Source organism: Panthera onca, chromosome B4 (genome assembly GCF_046562875.1).
Source record: "Panthera onca isolate mPanOnc1 chromosome B4, mPanOnc1 haplotype 2, whole genome shotgun sequence".
NCBI classification, from domain to species: Eukaryota; Metazoa; Chordata; class Mammalia; order Carnivora; family Felidae; genus Panthera; species Panthera onca.
This window is the reverse complement of record NC_138345.1, coordinates 118,371,085-118,392,385: the sequence shown is the minus strand read 5'-3', so window position 1 is coordinate 118,392,385 and position 21,301 is coordinate 118,371,085. Positions and strand designations below refer to the sequence as shown.

The 21,301-nt window shown below is 43.8% G+C and overlaps 1 long non-coding RNA gene across 7 annotated transcripts in view; it reads left to right on the top strand.

Annotated features, from left to right (window-relative positions):
- The first annotated feature begins 1,656 nt into the window (after positions 1-1,656).
- LOC132693915 (uncharacterized) overlaps positions 1,657-21,301 on the top strand; it is a 101,823-nt gene continuing 82,178 nt past the window's right edge. For 5 of the 7 annotated variants that reach the window (XR_009617038.3, XR_013556545.2, XR_013556542.2 and 2 more), the window contains exon 1: positions 1,657-1,856. This is a non-coding gene — a long non-coding RNA (uncharacterized LOC132693915). Of the gene's footprint in view, positions 1,857-20,902; positions 20,985-21,301 lie in introns of all 7 variants that reach the window. The other 2 variants (XR_013556546.2, XR_013556547.2) reach the window with 1 other exon arrangement.

The following is a 21,301-nucleotide window of genomic DNA, read 5'->3' as shown; positions in this document are numbered from 1 at the left end:
GGGTGCCAGCCTCATGGGCTTGTTAGAAATTCAGAAATGTACTGAATCAGCTAGATCTGTTGCACCCGGTCTACTGAACAGAATCTGTGTATTAGCAAAATCTTCAGGTGATTTGCAGGCACGCTGAAGTTGGAGAAAAACTGACCTAAACTGCTATTGTTGTAAGAGACATCCCTAAATTAGGTAAGCCGATTGCTGAACAGATTGGCCTCTCTCGGTGTCTCTGGAGGAAGTGGGGTGTAACCGTGGGGTCTATTGTCAGGCAGTTCTGGGTTTGTACCCTGGTTATGTCAGTCAGTAGCTGTGTGACTTCGGGAAAGTCTCTCTAAGCTTAAGTGTGCTCACCTGTGTAATGATACTAATAATAGTACCCACCTCTCTCGGGTTATCGGGAAAATGAATTGACAGATTTCATGGAAAGTGCTTGAGACAATGCCAGGTGCACTGTAAACAAGCAATATTTTTTAGTAGTTAATACTAACATTGATAAAGTTATACTCTTCAGAGACTCTGCAATTTCTCAGATGTTTAAACGCAGATAATAATTCTTGTTTATTTATCTGTTCACCCTCAAAGCCAAGTGAGGCTTTTATGAAGGTCAGCCCTAATGTCCACCCTTGCATTTTCAGCTCACACTTGATCCCATTCATCATTTACAGGAGGAACAACAAGAAGGTTAATGGATGCCTAGAACAACAGTGCAGTGGTGAGCTCAACCAGAATGCCTTTCCTAATGCCTGAGTCCGGGTGACTTCAGCTGAATTTTCTTTGGAAGCCATTGCCATTGTATGTAAAAGGACTCACAAAGCAGGCTTCCATGTGGGGCTAACTCTGTTCACCTACATTTGGCCTGATTTGGAAAGCTTTCTTGGCTTTTTCCCATCCAATCCAAACAGGGATGGGAGATTTTATTAAAATGACTTGGGCCCAGCCTGCTCTGTGTTCTGAACCATTGAAGAGAGCCAAAAATGTCCCCTGGTGTCCATAGAAACATTGTTCTTATTTTTCAAAATTAATCCTGCCGAATTTGCGAGGCTGCCTCACCTCCATCAGAGCTGCAGACGGCCAGGACAAAGAGCTGTTTTGATGTTCCCAGCTGGGAACCCTGCCCTCAGCAAATACAGTTGATATAAATAAATGGTCTCTTGCCTGCCTACATTCATGCCCATCTGTTTGGAGGGCGTGGTGCCCAATCAAAAGTTGCCTAGACGCTCACCATGGGCACCGGTGCCAAGGAAGGACGATTTCATGGCAGCCTGCCTAATGCTGTGAGTGCCATCTTTCCAGTAGTGGGTTCTCATGCTGGACCAGAATGGGAGCACTGGCACCGCATGTTTCCTTACTGTTGATCGCACCTGTTGACAAGGTGGTGCCAAACTAAAAAAAGAGGGAGAGAAAGAAAACTGCTGTGTAGGAACATCGTTGGGCTCCCAGGGCCTGGCACATCCACTAAGACAGATTCTAATTAAGTAGAGAAAGTCTCTGCCCATGGATGTTCTGATGAGGCACGAGATTGGCAAGTCAAACTTTACTTGGCTCTATCACAGGGGCAGAGGGCTAGCTGCTCCCAGCTGGCAGTCTGCCCCTGTCTAATAGAGGAAATATGATAGAATACTGGTCTTTGTGATGACATCAGGAGCCAGACAAACCGGGGGAATGAATCATGCTGAGCCCAGCCCACCATCCCCTTGCTCCCAATTTTCACCCACCCACAGGCAATGATAGACCTGATGAACACAACTTACACACCGTAAAAACCTAGGAGCTGATTTTATTTTGCGTTGGCTGAGCTTGAGAAAGGAAACGAAGCCAGTCAGGAGAATGCAGGATGTGGGGACATTTTCATGCTGATAAAGGTAAATAAATTCCCTCAGAGTTTGTTAAGCACGATTGCTAATAAATGCACGTACTCAGGTCAACAGGGGACCACAAAGGGGACCAGGAGAGAATCCTCACAGCAAAAGTTAGGAAATTACTAATCCCAGCATTCTCTGTGGACCTCTAAAGGGCTAAAAACAGTGGTTCTCAGCCACAGAATATTGTGGAGATGCGGAGTGAGTAATCTTTATTGATGAGAAATTCAGGCACACTACCTTGTCCTGTGAAAGAAAAATAGGTCGAGAAACTGCTGGCTGAGAGAATCAAAGCAACATGCCTTATTTACACTTAAAAGGGCATTTGTTAGTTCAATATTTGGTTTTGATCCGAAATTTGCATCGTCTTATTTAAACAGGAAGTCTATCAGTTAGACTTGTGGATAAATCTTGAGGTAAGTTGACAACAGTCCTCCAAGATGTCCATGTGCTAATCCCCAGAACCTGGAAATATGTTACCCGATGGGACAAAAAGGACCTAGCAGGTGTGATTAATTTAAATATCTTGAAATGTGGGAGATTATTTTGGATTATCTGAATGGGTCTGATGTAATCACAAGGGTCCTTATTAGAGCAGAAGGCAGTGTGAAGAGGGCAGCAGAGACTGGGTGATGTGTTTTGAAGATGAAAGAAGGGGCCCAAAGCCAAGGAATACACACAGCCATCAGATGCTGAAAAAGGCAGGGAAACCAGTTCTCTCCTCAGAAATTCCAGAAGGAACCAGCTTTGTATATACCTCTATTTTAGCCCAGTAAGACTGATTTTGGAGTGCTTACAATTCCTTCAGAATTGTAAGAGAATAAATGTGTTTTGTTTTAAGCCAATAAGTTGTGTAACTTGTTACAGCAGCATTAGGAAACTAATGCAATCCTTAGCTCTGTGTAGCCGACTCAGGGTGGCCCAAACTGGAGGGCCCCAGGCAACACAGCTTGGAGTAACACAGTCTTATCAGCTGCTCTGATAGAACCGACTAATTCAGTTCATTGTTTTTCTCCCCAACTCACTGGCCTTTTCTTCCCCCATCATGAATACAAAAGACTGCAATCAAATCCAATGTTTTTGTTTATCCTTATTGGCATTGCACAAGCCTAAGGTTAAAAGAAACAGTTCTCCATCAGGTCTTGGGTCCCACCCTTAAATTCACAACATTTGGCCTACCAGGCGAGAATATCACTCAAATTAACAGCACAGGCAATGCCAGCTCTAATCGGAAGCATTCAGATCCCAAAGGCTGGGAACAGTTTTAGAGCCTCAGTTTAGATTTATGTTTGACTAATGTTGTATCCCTACTATGTGCCAGGTATGAACCATTGTATGTTGACATTTGGAATAGATCCCCAAGCAACACGATGGGTTAACTTTGCAATTACTGGATATACATGCAGTGTGAAATAGCCATTATTATTAGAAGTTAATAGGTGACTTATTCCTCTCAGCAACTGACCTAACACTGTAGGGCGCCTGCTGTCACTGAATGTTAGCAGCAGGTGCCTATCCATATACTGGTCCATCATTCCATCTCAGTGTAGCAGTGTGTCAAACACAGGGAGTTGGGACATTGAGGCTTTTCTTTCCAGGAAGCAACTTTATTCGTGCCAGCACGGGCTCAGTGGGCTAAGACCCCAAAAGGCTGAGCCACGAGCATAGCGGGGGGGGGGGGCTGCCTTTTGTACAATTTTGCTCCTTTGTCTCCCATATATGGTAACATACATCTGAATGAGTGGTCTGTGTTGCAGAGTTGTGAGGAAGGTCGCGCACTTGCACATAGCCAGGTTGCCTTTCCTTGTCTTGAGGTTTTTACCACATTCCTTAGGGAGAAGCTCTACCACATTCCCCCCTTTGATGCTTGGACCCCCTATTTTGGGTCAAAGAGCATCATCTTGGTTTAGAGGTTTATACTTCCATAACATCATCACATGTGTGGCCGTTTCCCTTTTGACTATCGCCTCAGTGAGGTTGGAGACAGACTGTATAAGCCCGGGACCTAAGCAAGGTAGGATTAAGCAAGCTCCCAAAATCAAGAGGATAATACTTAGGTGGGTTTTGAATCCCCAGAGAGTTGAAAACCCTCCTGCAAATAACTCCCCAGGGTCTCAACCTTTCCGGGTCTGGACTGGCACAAGCAACATTTCTCGTTCGATCTATGATCTCCTTTATGACTTTTCCTTCATCATCTATCTGTAGGCAGCAGTTGCTCAGGTTAAACTTCCCACAAACTCCTCCCCCAGAAGGAAGCAAGTAATCTAAGGCCAAGCGATTTTGATAGATAGCATCGTGCATTTTGGTTTGCTGCTTGGCTAGTAAGTTAAGAGCTCTGGCACTTTCATTGGTTATAACTTCTACAACTGCTTGCAGTCTGATTATGTGGTTTAACATGTAAATGGGATTGCAGTAGCAATCCTACCCCATCCTCTAACCTCTCCTAACCCATCCTCTGCTAGGTGGCAGGGCCATAATATTGGATTATACACTTGGGAGGCCATTTATCATCTTTCCAGTTGCCAATTTGTAGGGCACATCATTTCCTTTGAGTCTCCCTGTCCCCATACACTTGGACTCCCAAATCCTCCCCTCTGGCGAGGGGGAGCAGGAAGAAAGGTGGATGAAAAGTTCCCAGCACACATGACCCTGACCAGCCTGAGGGAAGTACTATATAGGCTATCCTTCCACATATCCAGTATAGTCAACCTGGGGCCCGCCATTCAATGGCTGCATTGACATTGTCCCAGGCCTCTTGGAGATGAGAGAAGTTAGACAAGGGGTGGGGATCTGTCTGACTCAAGGTGATCTGGGGATCCCCACCATTGTGTTTCCGGGGGGTTGAGTTATAAAATCTTTGGCCTAGACACGTGAAGCTTCCAACAGAGATGGTGAACTTTCTTCCCCACCAGGCAAGGCAGTTTGTCTCAATAATTGAGGATTTGAAGAGCCAAACCCTGGTAGGACTGGATTATTCTGTTCCATTATAAGGTTTGCGGGGATCTAATTCTCTAGCCTCCCATGGTCATTGATCTCCCATGTTGGTTCCCATGCATACGTAGCAATAAGAGATCTTCAGAGTCTGGGCTATAGTCTCTGCTAGGGCTAGAAACAAGTTCCTTGCTGTGACTGAAATGGGAGCGGGCTACTTCTTATTTCTTCATAGAAGGAGTGGAAGACTTGATGGGATATGGTTGGATGGGTGGTAGTGACTCTCTTGAAATATAGCACAGTCCCTGGGTCTCTGCCTCGTCCAGGGATCCGGATGCCAATTCAGGTGCCCCATTGCCATTTGGAATCTCCTGGGTTAATGATGGTAAAATTAACAGCATTACAGACCTTTGATTGACAACCTGATGTAGCAGCCCCCTTCTGAAGGAGCACTGTTGTGCTTTCTTTTTTCCAAGTAGCCCGTGAAACACAGCTCCAGCTAGGGCATAAAAACTCAGGTGTATAGGCACATAAACCATTTTCCTCACACATGCATTTGTCATTGAGTCAGTAAACCCACTCCCAGTCTAAGCCTCCACATGGTGTATAAAGAGTCTTTGGGCCCTCTGTGACAAGTGCCCACTTTTTTCTTATGACAGATGCCTCTGTGCCAATACCTATAACCACACATACGTCAAACAACATTGACACTGGTCCTTTTGGGTTAGTAATTTGTGTCCAGCTGACCAAGGCCTCCCCTCCCCCTCTGGAACCTTGGTAGGATCAGACTTCTAACCAATCTTCACTGAGGGAGTACTGTGGGGTGAAGCAAGTGTTATTGACTCTCCCGTTGGCAGATAGAATAGGTGGTCTTATGTCTGCAGGTCCCCAGTCCTTTTCCCTGGGATGAGAAGTGGGTATGGTAAAGTCCAAGTGACTCTCTGGCCTGACCTGGTTATATGAATACATGGGTCACATGATGAGGGATATAGGTCTACAGAAGGGGTCCAGATTAGAAGCAACCAATACCAATGAAGCATCCCTCCACAAAGGGAAGGTGGCACTAACAGAAACCTCTCACCACACATGCAGCCAGCCGGGCAGCCACTGCCAGTCCTATGGCAAAAAGTAAAGCAAGAATCACAATAATAGCAAGAAACAAGGGTGACAGTGCATCCCAGTAAGGAAACAGATTTAGAAAATAAGGACAGTCGATTTGTCCCACCAGACCATCGATTCCTCAGGGTTCTGCCATGCATAGATTAGTCAGCTTCTGGAGTGACTAAAGCAGGGCTGTAGTGTCCCAGAGGCTCTGGAGTTGCAGATTGCTCCCTCCATATGGTCAGCTTGCACGGTGTTGATGGATCAGGAATGTACTCCCAGTTTCGAGATGCTGCCTTCACTGTGCTGTGGTGAATCCAGGGACCCACCTCGGCTACCTTTACTGCACTAGGTGACAGTGAATGGACCCTTCAGGAGGGGTTTTAGGGGTTGGACATTCTACTCCTTCACCCATATAGCATCTCCTGGTTTAAAGGGGTGAGCGTCTGTGGCCAGACTCACAGGTAATCCCTCCCCAACCCAGTGGTGTAAGGTGGTTAGGGTAGAGCCAAGGGCCCACATCTGTTGCCTCAGGGTTAAACTGCCTATCTAATTTAGATCCCCACTTATGCCCTTGATAATGGAGGGAGGGCACCCATAATGGATTTCTTAACGGGAGAACGCCATCTGCTTAGTGGGGCTACACCTGATTCTTAACAAGGTGATGGCAACACCTTGTTTCCTGACATAGTTTACTTAATTGCAGCTTCAGGGTTCGGTTCACTCGTTCCATCTTCCCAGAGCTCAGGGGTTGGTATTCTGTATGTAATTTCTAGGTAATCTTTAACCCCTTTGCCACCAGCCACACCACCTCAGCCGTGAATGCTGGCCCATTATCTGATCCCATAGTGGTAGGGATTCCAAATAGAGGAATGATATTTTTAGAAGAAGTTGGGCCACTTCCTGTGCCTTTTCTATGTGATCAGGGAAGGATTCCACCCAGCCTGAGAAAGTACACACAAAGACCAACAGATATTTATAGCCTCAGACCCAGGGAAGATCAGTAAAGTCCACCATCATATTTTCAAATGGGGCTCCCCCAACACTCTGCACCCCAGGGGCAGCCTTGAGTCCCTGACGTGGGTTATTCCGGGCACACATTTCACATTGCTCGCATACTGCTCAGGCTATGCTGGACAGTCGAGGGATGTAGAAATGTTGGCTTAATGTAGTCTTGAGAGCTGTCTGGCCAGCATAGTGTCCTGATGGAACTTCTTGACAAAAGTTTGGGCCAGGGCCTCAGGAATTGCTAACTTGGCCGCCTTCAAAGTTCCACCATCCACCTGGGAGGTAGCTTCCATTTTCAGTCTTAAACCAGGTATTCTCATGTTGTGTCATTAGGGTCCCATTTTGCCAGTGGACTAGGGAACAGTGTGGCCATTAAAGTCGCAGATTCCACTGTCCTTTGGAAGCTGCAAGCTTTGCCTCTCGGTCTGCTTTACAGTTTCCCTGTGCAGCCATGATGTCCCCAACAATGCATGACTGCCACTCTTTAGGGGCCCACACAGCATGTAAGAGTTCAAGGATTTCCTTACCATACTTTATGTCTTTTCCTCCTGAGTTTATTAGACCCTTCTCTTTATATAAAGCCCCCTGGACGTGGAGGGTGGTGAAGGCATACTTAGAGTCTGTATATATATTAACACCTATCCCTGCCACCAGTTGGAGAGCTCGGGTTAATGTGATGAGCTCTGCCTTCTATGCCAAAGTCCCCTTTGTCAGGGATTTGGCCTCAATGATAGAATTCAGGGTCACCACAGAGTACCCCACAAGGCATTCTCCCTCTTTCACAAAACTGCTACTGTCAGTGAAATGCTCAGTGTCGGGGTCCTTGAGGGGCTGGTCCCTCAAGTCTGGTCTGCTGGAGAACACCTCATTCATGATTTCAATGCAGTCATAATCTGGTTGATCTGGCCCAACAGGCAGTAGGGTTGCAGAGTTTAGGGTCCACACTACTTCTAGGTGAATGCATGGGTTCTCACATAGCATTCATTCCCTGGTATCTGACCATCCTGGCATTGGTTAGTCAGTAGTCCATTAACGTCAGTACTGAATGTGGCACTCAGACAGTCAATTCTTATCTCATAGTTAACTTGTCAGCCTCAGACACTAAGGGGGCCGTGGCTGCAAGTGCCTATAGCAGGGTGGCCAGCCTTGGGCAACAAAGTCAAGCTGTTTGGAGAGATATGCCACCGGACAATGCCAGGACCTCAACATCTGGGTTAGGACTCTCACATGATGCTGGTACATTCATGAACGTACAAGAAGAAGGGCTTGGACATGTCTGGGAGCCCCAGACCAGGCACGTTGGTGAGGGCCCATTTGATCTCTTCAAAGGCCTTTTGCTGTGCTTGCTCCCATAACTAGAGGTTCCTGCCCTCCCTACTCTGTGGCCTCATAAAGGGGTTTTGCCAAGACTGAGAAGTTAGGTAACTGGATTCTACAGAAACCTGCAGCCCTGAAAAACTCCCAAACCTAATGTCAGGTCAACAGGACCAGGATCAAACAAATGGCCTGTGTTTTCTCTGGGCTGAGTTGGCACTGCCCCTGGGAGAGGTGAAAGCTAAGGTACTTGACTTTCTTTTGACAGATTTGGGCCTTTGGCACCCCCCCCCCCTTCCTGCATGCCATTTAGAAGGGCTTCTTGATACTGGTTAGTACTCACCAGCCCTCCATCTACACATGAGTCATTTGGGTCCCATTTGGGGTCCTCTCCAGGGAAGTGAGCCCGAGCATAAGCGTCGCAGCCGGGCCATTCTCCTCTAACCATGCTAGGGCCACCTAGGTAATTTGAGGGTCAGGAGGAGTTGGCAGCAGTCCATGCAGGTAGGTTTATGGGTTTGAATTATGGACTGCATTAGTTCAGTCATAGCCTGGGGCTTCTCTGTACAGGATGGAGTGTGGTGCTTCCAATTTAGGAGGTCCATAGTGGTAAAGGGTTGGTACACAAAACGTGCTGGTATCCTCGGATCTGGCCTTCCTGATCATCATAGATGGGTCCCCTAATTTCCCTCAGTGGCATCTGTAGGGGTCCCCAGTGTTGCTGCAGGGAGGGACTGTCTCCACCGGCCTGATCTTCTAATCGCCCTCTAGGAGGGATATATGGGGTTAGGATGGGTGGTCCAGTTGAGCTGGTCACATCCAGAGAAGCCGGTGGTGCTAGAGGTGGTGAGGTGTCAGGACTAGGGGCAGACTCCTGTGGGGTTTCAGCAGCTGGGATGGCTGCAGGCACAGGTGGCAGTAAGGGGTATAGTGGGGGCATATGGCAGTGGGGTCCCCTCAGGCTCTCCCAACAGTATGGGTTTTTCAGTTTTTGGCCAGCATTTGGAGGATGCCATGATGCGAGCCATCGTAATTTTATAGTTCTCTTTAATACAGACTTTTAGCCAAGGCGACTGGGATAGGACTAGGTCTTGCCAACATTCAATGTGAAGAAATTGGTTGGGGGTGGCCTGGATCCCCCACAATGACCTTGAATACTGGACCAACTAGTTCCCTATCAAGTGAGCCCTCAGAGGGCCAGCCCACCCCAAACGGTGGCTAATCAATTTCATAGAATGTCCAGAGCTTTCCGGAAGTTAATTTCACACTGTAATCTCCTGAATATCCCTTTTTGAAATTCCTCAGAATACACTCTACGGGAGTCGTTTACTCTGCTTTCCACCCATTTCCTCCCCATAATGGACAACTTTCATGCACAAGAGAGGAGAAAAGGGGAAAGAAGGGACTAATTTGGAGAGGACACACACTTGCTTCGTCCATTTTCGGCTGCTCTCCTCTCAGAGATATTTCAGGCGCCACTTAGCATTGGTGGGTTCAGTATCAAGCGCTGACCCAGGTCAGACTCCTGAGGAAGTCTGACGCCGCCCTAGGCCATATGAGGTTGCCACGGAACCACAGACTGGGACTCAGAATTCACTTTGACCCATTTAATGGGTCAGGGTCAGAAAACTTCCTCTGTCCGTCTCATTTACACACAGTCACACAGTGACTCCAACCTGCTGCCCAGTGCCTGGTATCTTAGAGTTGTGGTTTCATTCCTTATGGAACTACCCGGGCAACTCTGGGAGGTGATCAGGCTCGCCTTCGGCCTCTTAGGGGCAGGTCTACCAAAATGAACCTGGGTTCTTACCAGTCTGATGGGCGATGTTCTCTGAGCTGGTTCCTGGGCCTCACCAGCTTCCTTTGTGGATCTGGGGCCCTCGCCCCAGTGTGCTGGGAGGCGCTAATCTCCTATGGACCAAGCGGTCCGCCAGCGCCAGTCAAGGTTGCCTCTCCCAGTGCCCTGAGGTTCGTGCTTGGTGACAAGGGAGGTAAAACACCGTCCCTGCCTCCCGGGCGATGTCCCCACAAAATGTAGTGATGTGTCACACAGAGAGAGCCGGGGACACTGAGTCTTTTCTTTCCAGGAGGCAGCTTTATTCATGCCAGCTCAGGCTCAGTGGGCTAAGACCCCAAAAGGCTGAGACTTGAGCACAGTGGTCAGGTTGCCTTTTGTACAATTTTTGCCCCTTTGTCTCCATATATGGTAACATACAGTCTGAATGTGCAGTCTGCGTTGCAGAGTCGTGAGGAATAGTGCACACGTGCACATAGCCAGGTTGCCTTCCCTTGTCTTGAGGTTTTCACCACATTTTTTAGGAAGGGACCCTACCACATCAGCAGCTGGATTGTCTATTTGCCTGCCTGCAGTGGCTGTGATGTGCAGAAAACAGACACCAGGAAAAATTCAGGCTTTACCTGTGGCTAAATTATGGTTGGACCAAATTTAATATATATATTTTAATGTTTATTTGGAGAGAGAGATCACGAGCAGGGGAGGGGCAGAGAGAGAGAGAGAGAGAGAGAGAGAGAGAGAGAGAATCTCAAGCAAGATCTGCCCTGTCAGAACAGAGCCCCACTCAGGGCTCAATCTCATGAGCCGTGAGACCATGACCCGAGCTGAAATCAAGAGTTGGACGCTTAACTGACTGACCCACCCAGGCGCCCCTACTATATTTATTTTTAAACCATAGTGGACGGCTTTTGCTTTTGTTTCTTCTTGGACACAGCATGACACACACAGTACACAGTAAGTATGTACATAAGAATAAATGACTTGACCTCCAAAGTAACAAGGATCCTAGAAAAAGAAGTGGTCATTTAACTGTTTTCCTTTTCCTTCAAGGAAATTAAATACTTTTACCTTGTTTTTTCGCAAAAATTTTGAGAGATTGAGAATCTACCAGCTCTTCTATTGTTAATAACTGTTGAATGAAGTTAAATGACATCTTTTCCAAGTTGGTTGAGTTGTATCTATGTTTCCCATCAATTGGCCTATTTCAATATGCATTTCAAGCATTTGGCCTACTGGAAAAATTGCCCCTATCACTTCTTAATCTAATATTTGGACTTCATTCTGCCAAGGTTTTTCTTTTAAAAATAAAAGTAAATAAAAATAATTTTCCTCAGTGTATCATCTTTTTCTCTAAATGCTGTTTTCTGTTTTTATTTTGCTTGCAATCTAAGTTAGTGATAATTCAATATCTTCTGTTATGATAAAAGCCTCAGTTTTTGAGATGCCTTTAAGAGTGAAATGAAAGTATCTCTGTAGAGCTCTATAGACTTGAGAAGAAAATAATGAAAATACTGTTTATTTATTTATTGAGCGTCTAGTTGCCCTGCTATCTTCTCTTTCTTTCTTTTTGTTGTCTTCCCCCCACCCCATTTTCTCTCTTCCTCTCTCCTACAAAGTTGGCATTGTATCTCAGAAACTTGCAATTTAAAGATGAACAAAATGAAGGACTCTTAAGGACTTAGAGTTTAATAAACAGTAATAATGCAATGCAACTGTTCTGTTATGGAAGGGTGCAAAAGGTACAATGCGGGTATGAGGAGGGAGAGTCTATCTGTGCATGGGAGCATTGGGTTAGGCAGATAACACTTAGATAGAAGTTTGAGTAGGATTCTACAAGTGAACAGGATTGGGAGTATATTAGTTTTCTGTCTCCATGTAACAAATTACCACTTTGTAGTAGTTTAAAACAATAAACACTTATTATCTCATAGTTGCTGTAGGTCAGGCGTCTGGGTGTAGGTGAGCTTGGTTCTCTGCTCAAGGTCACACAAAGCTAAATTCAGGATATTGGGTGGGCTGCATTCTCATCTACAGGCTTGACTGGGGAATAATCTATTTTGAAGCTCATTCACGTTGTTGTTGCCTTTCATTGTCTCATGGTTGTCTGACTGAGGGCCCCATAGTTTTGCTGGCTATTAGACAGAGGCTGTCCTCAGGTCCTAGAAGACAGCTTTCATTTTTAGAGGCTGCCAGAAGTTCCTAGCTATGTGGTCTTCTCCTACATGACTTCTTACTTCATTAAGCCAACAAGGATAGTCTCTAGTCTAGTCTGCTAAGAGAGTCTTATGTAATATAACAAAATCATGAAAGGACATTCCATCACCTTTGACATACTCTATTGTTTAGAAGTAAATCACAGGTCTTACCTGCACCTAAGGAGAAGAGATTATACAAAGGCATGAACGCAAGGAGCAACTCATTGGGGGTCACCCTAAGGTGTGTGCCCCACATGGGGTGATAAGAGGAATGGGAGAAGCAGGTAGATAAGAGATTGTGTAGGGAATGAACAATGGTTCTGTATAGCTGCAATGGGATGGAGGAGTGAAGGAAGAGTGACTCAAGGTAAGACCCAAGGCAGAATGATCACTGCTAACATTTAGATAATGCTTAATCCATGCCAGGGTACTTTATGTATGTTAAATCATAGAATCCTTACAAAAACCCCAAGAGATAGATATTATCACCATTAAGACAGGCAGAAACTCAGAGAAGTTAGATAACTTGACTGAGGTTGTATAGCTTGTAAATGGTGGAACTGGATCCCAACTGTCTGGCCCCTGAGTCTGTGTCTTTAACCACTACACAACCTAGTCTTTGGGCAAGTATTGAGGTGTGCAAGGAGGAAATTATGAAAGGTCTCATTGAGGAATTTGAATTCGTTCCAGGAATCAGTAGGGAAACACTGTAGAGTTTTCAATGAAAGGTATAGATGCTCAGATTGACATGCTGCCAGAAGCACAGAGGAGGCACTGGTATAGGTGAGGGAAGATGGGTTACTGGAAGTCACTGGGACTGGGGCTGGGGAGGAGGGAACAGATAAGAGATCTTTGGATGATCTGACTCAGTGATCAATTATGAGAGCTGGGTGTGTAGTGGTGGAACTGAGGAAGAGCAACCCGTCTCAGGTAACTTCCAGGTTCCTGGCCTGAATGATTTGGGGTGGAAGGAGCATGGGACTCATCCAATAAGCTCAAAGTTACTGGAAGGCAGGGACTATATTCTTCTTTTTGGTGTTAGATCCTTTGGGCCTCGCATATGTCTTTGCCTAAAGTTACAAAAGCAAACACTTGGGCTGTGCATACTACATGCCATGCACTGTTCTAAGAACTTTGTTTATACTAACTTGTTTAATTTTTGCAACACCTCTGTGAGATCTACTATTATCATCCACGTTTTACAAAAGGGGAAACTGAGGTATAACATGGTTAAGTAACTCGACCAACTTCACACGGTTGGTAAGGATCATAGCCAGGACTTGAACTCAGGCGGGCTCTCTTCAGAGTCCATGTGCTTAACTACCACATTATGCCACATCCACACAAACAGATGCTCAGTAGTATTTGCTAAATGTTGTTGTGTGACCTCACGAAAGTAGAACAAATATTTAAAATACAATGTGATAAATTTGTCCATGGCCCTAATGGCCTTTGTGTAAGTCTCCATTATCACATTGAGGAAATCGTATTCTAAGGATATGTTGAAATCTCTCTCTCTCTTACTACTGTTAACTGCTCACACATAAGGACTGGGTTCTATTCTAGACATTTCCATTGTGTCTTGCGCAGTACACTCAATAACCATTTGTGGAGTGAATTACTTTCTTGTATATTATATATATGATTAAAAATTAAAAACTGTATTTACTACATTATCTCATTCAATATTGACATCAACCAGAAAAGATAGGGGTGGTGGGTCCTGTTATTCCCATTGTATAGCCATGGATATTGAGGCAGAAGAGAGTGACCAAATGGAACCCCGAAGTGCAATTCTTCCTCATTATAACTTAAATCTTGGCTGGGATAATGAGGACCAGCGAGAATGTCAAATTCTAGTGATTCTTTGCAAGTTTTCCTTTTACAAGTACATCAGGGGATCAATAAGGACATGAGAACATAGGGTACACTAAAAACTAAAAGGACACAGCAAAAGTATCATGACTGGCATTAAGTGATTAATTAACTAATTAAATGGCCATCAGAGTGTAGTCTAAGGAAGAGGTCTATTTATTGAATAAATAAAAATAAAAACCTAAGGGAACAAACTGTGACTGCCACCCTTGCTTCATCACATGCCCACCTCTGTCACTCTGACCTCCTATCCACTTACTAATTCAAAATAAATTTAAGAAAATAACCCTCATCAGCAGTGTGGCTTTCAAACTACTCCACAGGTAAGACTAATAGTCTCTGTTTTTCCTTTCAAAATTCACCCCAATTCTTCCCTTAATCTATATCCATTGTCAAATTTCCTTCCATTATTTAAGAGCCTCTTTTTCCCCATTCTTTTCCTCTAAGATAACATCTTAAGAAATAAGATAACTTATTTATCTTTCCCCCCTTTTTCTTGTTTGCTTGCTCTGTCTTTTCTGCAACCTTCTACTTTCTTCCCACACAGACTCATATTGACTCCTTCTGCTTTAAGTATCAGTTCAGGAGTTCTTTTGGGGTAGGCTGACTTCTAATAAGGGCTCCCATGGCCTCTGCTTCCTAGTATTTATGCCCTTCTATAATCTCCTCCCCTTGAGAATGGGCTGAACTTAGTGACTTGCCCAGGACTGGCAAAAGTAATGGGATTATTAGTATGGCAAAAATGATGGGGTGTCACTTCCATGGTAATTATGATGTCCACCTTGCAAGTAGGCTCTCTCTTTTGTCTTCCTGGCTTGTGTGTTTTGATGAAGCAAGCTGCTAAGTTGCTATGCTGGAGAGGTCCACATGGCAAGGAACCAAGGACAGCTTCCAGCCAACAGGGAAGAATTAGTGTCCTCAGTCCAATAGTGCACACAGAAATGAATTCTGCCAACAGCCACAGAGCTTGAAAGTGAATCTTCTCCCCAGTAGAGCTTTCAGATGAGGCTGCATACCTGGACTAACACCTCGATTGTAGACTTACGAGAAACCATGAAACAGAGACCTAGCTACACCATGCCTGGATTTCTGACCCACTCAAGTGATGTGTTTATATATGTGTGCTGTGTTAAGCCACTAAATTTTGGACTAATTTGTTACACAGCAAAAGATTACTAATACACATCCCTTCCAAGCAGCTTCCCCTCACCCTAGGCACCTCTCCTTTATGTAGCCATCTGTATAGGTCTATTCTTGTACTTAGAACATGGTATTCTAATTATGTTTGTCTTTGTTTCCTGCTCTGCACTGAGCTCATTGAGGGCAGTGACCTGATTTATCTCCTAGCACAGCACCTGGCTCAACAATAATTGTGTGTTAAGTAATGAACATATATTCAATAGCCCTCTCTGCTCCCACTGCTCTCCTACCAATCACCAGCAATTGGTGCCATTAGGGCAAGAGAAGTTTCAGCTCCAACCATCTCAGGTAACTGCTGTAATTCTTCCTGTGCCCCCACTCTCTCTGTCCATTTGAGCAACACATCCTGGCAAAAATGGGAAGAGCAGGTTTGTGATACATTGTTTTATTTGATCTTCCAGTCAATGCTATGAACGAGGTATCAGGATCCAATGTATAATGAGGAAATCAATGTTTTATACAGAGCTGCACAGCTGTTAAATAGCAGAGTCAAAGTTGGTATCTAAATGTGTCTGATTTTTAATTCAATGCAAATCTCTATTCACAGTTACGTTATGCTGCATGATCCTGGACAAAGTTTCCTACACACTAGAATAAACTGGCAAAATGAGAATAATAACAAAGATAATACTATTTAAAAATATTTATTGAGTTATTGTTCTGTAACAGGCATTGTTCTAAGCCCTTTAAATGGATTTACAAATGAAATTTTTATAAAAGCTATGAGAAAAGTATTGTTATTTTTTCCATTTTACAGATAAGAAAACTGAGATGAGAAAAGGTTAAATAAGTTGCCAAGGTCATACACTTCAGTGGCAGAGTGAAGATCCAACTTGGGTGGTCTGGGTCTAGTAATCAGTATGGTTTTAAGGGACGTGATTCATCTCAGGTAATTTTGACTTGCTCCTATAAGAGAGTAGAGTGACAGAGCACTGCTCACATGTTTTTGAATCCTAGGTTCTCAAGACAAAATTAATTTGGAGATCCGTTTCTCTTTTGTTAATGAGCATCAATTTTTCTCTAGAGAGAGGACCCCCTCCTGTTATAGATCCCCACTGCATTGTAGGAGCTCTAATTAAGCGTATGCAAAGTACATAAAAAAGGGAAATAATGAGAATCTGCAATTGAGAAAGACATGACTCTGGTAGCAACCTTGAACACAATTTGGCCAGATTTTGTCCCTTCCTCTTAGCATCTTAAGGCTGTGAGCAATGGGAGGGAGATGCAAAACATAAGTTAATTTTTGAGAAAAGAAAGCTTAATTGGAAGATTTTCTCAAGCAGGGGCACAGAGCATTATGTGAGCCTCCAGTTCATTTGCTGAGAAGAATTTATAAATTTTATTTTCTTTTTTCATCAGTTGTAACTGCCACGTAAAAAGTCAAACAGTTCTGCAAGACTTATGAGAAAGATCAGCTCCCTGCACAGTTCCCACCCCTTGCCCCCCACAAGCTACCTCTTTAAAGCCTTTTCAGCTGTCTCTCATGATATTTACCTACATATTTTCAAATAACTTGCTCATACTGCTGCCTCTTGATTATTTTAGTTTTAGACATCATTCTGAAGAAGGATTTGTCACTGGCATTTTATATGTCAAGTTAGCATTTCCTTTTCAGACATTTCTCCAAGAATAAAGAAAATAAGGCAAAGGGGTAATAGTTCCTTGACATAAAAAGTACATCCACATTTATACAAAGCACCTCGAGATAGGTGGGGTAAGTAGAGAGAACAGCTATACGAGACAACGTAAGAGCAGTAACCAAGTAGATGGGGGGAAATATCCATCACTATTTTGGAATATAAAATGAAAGCCAAAGCAAGCTTGAGGTGCCATGTGAAATTTAATATATTAGCAAAAAAGAAAGGCTAATGAAACACCCAGTGCTGGTGTGGTTGTTGTAAGTTGTAAGTTGTAAGTTGTAAGCTGTTGTGAGTTGAAACTCTCACATGTTTTTGATGGAATAGTTTTGAAAATAAATATGATAATTATATACCAGGTGCCATTAAAATGGTGATACTGTTTGACCCAGTAATCTACTACTGGAAATTTATCCTAAGGAAATAATACAACAGAAGCAAAAAACGTATGAACCAACATGTTCCTTGTAGTATCAATTATAAGAGAAAAAGAGTTAGGACACATGGACGGACACACACACACCGAAAGGCAGCCAGTTTAAATATAGTGTTTCATATACTAATGTAAATCACCAGATGGATTACTGTCCACCTGTTAAAAATGACAAACACGAAAGCTTTATAAAAACATGAGAAATATTTACGACATTCACTGAACAAAACTGAACACAAAATAGTATACATTCTCCGTTTAATTATGTATAAACAAGTATGCACACCCACGGGAGTGGCTATGGTATGAGGGACATGAGTATTGAGAGGGAGGAGCTGATTTGAAATTTAGGTCTTCCATTTACAAGCTGTGTGTTGTTGGGCTTTAAAAGAATACTTCTCTGAGCCTTGCTTGTTGCATCTCTAAAACTGTAGAAAATATCAACTTTTTAGTGATGTAAACATTAGAGAAATAAATAATTGGCAGCTAATTTGGTACACAGCATATTATGGTAAGGGCTCCATAGATGGTTATAAGTATTGCTAATATATGGGCCCTATTCGGGAGAATGGGGGAGCTATGTTAGGGACATGTAGCCATGAGTGCCTTTGTGCCCCTTAAAATTTTTTATATATGCATATATATAAAATGTTATATATGCATGTCTATATATACATTTTAAAAATAATCATATATATATATATATATATATATATATATATATATATATATATTATTGCTGCATGAGCATTTACTGACCTTGTCAGTAACGAGGCTCCATGTTTCTGAAGGTGTCATAATGAAACGATCCGGGAGTGGAGAGAAAGCAAGGCTGAGAGCCTTGGTCTGTTACACCTCTGTTCTCTTTTTATTGCCCTTGGCTCTCCCAGCTCTTTGTTCTCCAGTGGGCGATGGCGACTGGAACTGGTGCATTCCTGCTAAATGGCATTTTAACCCTGGTATTCCCACAACTCTCTGCTATTTCCTTAACTGACATTTGCATGGCAGATGGCGCAAATGGCCTAGCAAATATATACTGGGTCAGCGTTAAAAAACTGCCAGATTGATGGCTTTGTTGGCTGTGTGCCTCTAAGCAGAGACACGACTGGAAATTGCACAGAGACTCAATTTTCCAGACCAACTTGTGGGCTTTCTGTTCCTCCCTTGCTATGGGCGATCAGTAGGACAGGTGAAGATGGGGCTAGTCTGATTGGCTTCACTTTTAAATAGACACTGATGTGGGCAGATGGGTTGGCACACAATGTGCTGAACTGGGAGCTAAATCTTTCTACTTCTAATCCTGCCTGCATCAGATTTGCTAAGGAATGGAAGCCAAATCTTAACCTGTTCATTTCCAGAGTGTTCCATACGATAATACTAAGCTTCTTTCGAGGAGTGTCATGAAGGCTGATTTAGAAAGGTAGAACATTTTATCTAAGTGGCTAAAGAAAGCTGGTTTACTTAATACTTGTTAGTCTGAACTACTTTTGGGGAAGAACATACCATTGACTTGGCTTATACATCTTTGGCCCTTAGGGTTTTCATTAGGGCCTTTAGTTGTTTCACAGAAACAACTGTTTCTGTGTTTGTGATCTTCTTAACTAGACTATAAGTTCTTTGGGGACAGAGACCAAATCTCATATATGTTGGTCTTCCTTATGGCATATAATAGGATCTCTTGCCAATGGTAATTCTCAGTGCCTAGTAAATGTTTATCACATAAGTACTGCTGGTCTGGTTCATAATGCTATGACAACAGGCAGTTCTGTTCTTAGAGGGACCCCTGCCTTGGGTCTCCAGTGCCTATCGTCCTACTGTTGGGATAGAGAGTCCAAGGTTTGATCATCTTAGTAGATGACTATGAACATGACATGGCAGTTAGGTAGGATTCTACTTGGGGATTTCCCTTCTCCACACCTACTAGACCATATTCTTCATATCTGTGACTCTCTAATTGCTTATCCCAATGGTCCTGAGCCCACAACCAGAACCCGCAAGGTCCTCTTCCAAGGGAAGACACTCTTCCCTGTTCTCCCGAGGGGAGACTATCCTAGTGTTTGTGTCTTTAGGCCTGGAGGGTAGCCAAGGGGCCATTGTTTGTGGGGAGGGGAGGAAAAAGGTAGAGATGTAGCCTGGAAATGTGACCCAAGAGATGAGTGTAGGTGGAGTTGGGGCCTGAAGAGACAGTGGTGAATAGCAGCCCGGTGCTGACACTCCACGGGCTGCCACATTCAGGTACAGCTCATGGTGATCCAAGAGTTTAAATCTGAAGCTGGCCTTCAATTTTTCATACTAAGATAGGACCATATGACAAGATCTATTTTTCAAAGTGGACAGATAGAATGTATTTTATTTCACCTGTGTAAGCTCGATTGATAACTTTTAAATATATGGACATAGAGTAGTAGGCTTCTGTTTGTATTGTCACGCCTGAGCCCTGCAAATTCTAAGGGCAGGCTCATGTCAATGAATTCAACCTGCAGAATAGTATTGGGCTGCAAATGTGATGCCAATCCCTGCATTTTATCTACTTAGTTAAACTTCCTATAGTAGGCACCTTTGAATGTAGTAAACAGCAGGAATAAAAGGTAAGAGACCACCACCGTGTGCAAATGGCACTAGGGATATTTTCCTTATATGAACCTGAAACCACAGCGGGTCAATCCCGCTTCTTTCAACCGTGGGAAGTTGGGGGAAGAATCTGAATGACAGAACAGCTTGAAAAACAACACAACTTTGTTACATATAATCACCCAAACTGATGACCAACTAAGTATTGCTAAGTTGAAGTCCTACGGGTCTCCTTTAGTAAAAAGATAATTAGCTCATTAATGGCTCTGAATGGAATGAAATGAAATGAAATGAAATGGCTCTTAAGGCACTCAAAAACAGTATTTTCTAAAAGAGACTAAACATTCCAGTTGTATTTTTGTATCTGGCTAATTTTCTTAGGTCATTTCATCCCTGACCTTTTGTTCTCTAAGATAAGGTAAACTTCTGCCTCGTTCGAGTAAGAATGATGACCAATTCTGAGATGCACAGGGCCCAACTGGCAGAGTTTTATGGTGCCGATTAATGTTGAGAACAAGACAGGGCAGATAAGATTCCAGACCCAATGTCAAGCATCCGGGTTTTCCTTTGGGATACCTTTGGTAGAGAACAATCGTCAAGATAATGATTATTACAATTTATAGAAACATTTTATTGTTCCTTTTCAAATGATTTAAAAAACCCCACTATAAGCAGGAAGAAATTAAATTCAGAGGGAAAACAAGAACTTTATAGGCCATCTGCTCAGACTTTCAAATTTAAATTTTATACATAAGAGCACATTAGCTGTGGGGAAAAAATGTGATCACATTTTGTAGCTGTCTGAGCAATGAAGAAATTTCCCTCGTTGGGCTTTCTGCATAGAAATAAAGGGAACCGTTTTGCTGAAGAAAATGAAATGGCTTCGGTATGGGGGAAATTTGCTATTCACCATTTTATATTTATGGAGTGCTGAACTTACACCGTTTTTTGTAAAATATGAAGTAACGGTCGATGCCTGGGGTGGGGAGGTTCACAGGTGACGTTAGACAAACAGTATTGGAGAGCACCTCGCAGAGAGAAACCTGGGACCCTGACAGCCTGTTAGAGGTGGTGAGTAATGGGATGAATGGGGGAATTCAGGGCAACAGTGGGCCCACCTGTGGGGAGGGGGAAACAGGTGCATGAGGGAGGAGGCTTATCCTGAACCTTCCCCTGAATCTGGGCCTCCAACTTACAGCCTGGTCCTACTGGCCTGTGCCTTTAGGTATATCCTTTCTCACACAGGCACGGAGAACAGTAGGATGCGGTTGACAGCATGAGAGAGTCAAGGATCATACTGAGTCAAGAGCGGGTGACAGCAATGCCGCTCACAGTGGCCGCTGACCCCTGCGAGCCAAAGCTGGCGGCTTTCCTAGGAATGGTCTGGA